At 31.5% G+C, this 1,271-nt stretch overlaps 1 protein-coding gene across 3 annotated transcripts in view; it reads left to right on the top strand.

Moving 5' to 3' along the window:
- Positions 1 to 1,271, top strand: part of LOC106874788 (centrosomal protein of 164 kDa) — a 105,782-nt gene that overhangs the window by 83,707 nt on the left and 20,804 nt on the right. The window lies entirely within an intron of this gene.

The following is a 1,271-nucleotide window of genomic DNA, read 5'->3' as shown; positions in this document are numbered from 1 at the left end:
TATATATATATATATATCATAATATAATGTAATATAAATTAGTTAGTTTCTCATTGTGACACTTATATTATTGTGTCTCATTCAGTCGCTTATATTATTGTTTGAAGATTGAAGATCAGCAAAATTTGGAATAACAGCTTGTGATGTTGCAGTTTCCAATAAATTATCTGGCCTTTAAGATCAATTTCCTATGTGACTCTCAGTTATTCTTAGTTTATAAATATCTCATTCATTGTGACCACTGCTTCTTGTCAACGATGATGATGATGATGATGATGATGATCTTTAAACATACTCGCTACTTCTTTACTTTCATGTGAGATGAAAAAACCCCCATATGTGAATGTTCCTGTTTGCATTGTTGGTGTTGTTGAATTATTTTGTGTTATTGATGATGTTTGTTTGTTTGTTTGTTTGTTATAGAGGCTGTTTTGGGGTGTAGTTAATAATCACTTCTTTTGTTATTGTTGTCTATTGTTTTATATTTTGTTGTTTATCATGATCATGAGTGATTGTAGTTAGTTCATTTTGGATGTTTTTGTTGCTGTTTAAGATTGGAGAATGTGACTATTGGGAGATTTGGTTGCGATTTCTTACAAATCATTTGCCTGTATTAAACTGCCATCATGCAGGAAAAATAATTGGAATTATTCAATTAACCCTTTAGCATTCAGATTACTCTTTCAAATGTAACACTTATTTATTTATATTTGTTTTGAATTAATCATGTATCATCTTGAAGTTTCAAAATTTTGATGATGTGATTATTTTAAGGGTGACAGTGTAGAGCAGGTGTGAAAGGCCAGATCCAGCCAGTTTGACTATTTGGTCAGATGTGGCTAGTTTAAATGTTAAAAGGTTAACAAATGATATCAGCAGCAATAATAATAATAATAATAATAATAATAATAATACTTTAGCTATGATAATGTTAAGCAAACCAAAATTATATTTTTATCATAATAAGAATTTTAAAGAAATGAGTGTAATTTTCAACAGTGCTTCACTACCATCATTTACAACAAATGAAAGTAATTATGTATATGTATATTTATATGTATGTGTGTGTGCGTATGTGCATGTGTGCTTGTGTGCGTCTTTGCAAGTCTGTGTCTTTGTGCATGTATGTGTGTATTTGTGCGTGTGTGTGTGTGTATGTGTGTGTGCATGTCTTTGCGTATGTGTGTGTGCATGTGTGTGTATTTGCATGTGTCTATTTGCGCGTGTGTGTGTGTGTGTGTGGTGTGTGTGTGTGGTGTGTGTGTGTGTGG

Source organism: Octopus bimaculoides, chromosome 20 (assembly GCF_001194135.2).
Source record: "Octopus bimaculoides isolate UCB-OBI-ISO-001 chromosome 20, ASM119413v2, whole genome shotgun sequence".
Taxonomy (NCBI): Eukaryota; Metazoa; Mollusca; class Cephalopoda; order Octopoda; family Octopodidae; genus Octopus; species Octopus bimaculoides.
This window is presented reverse-complemented; position numbering and strand designations above follow the sequence as displayed.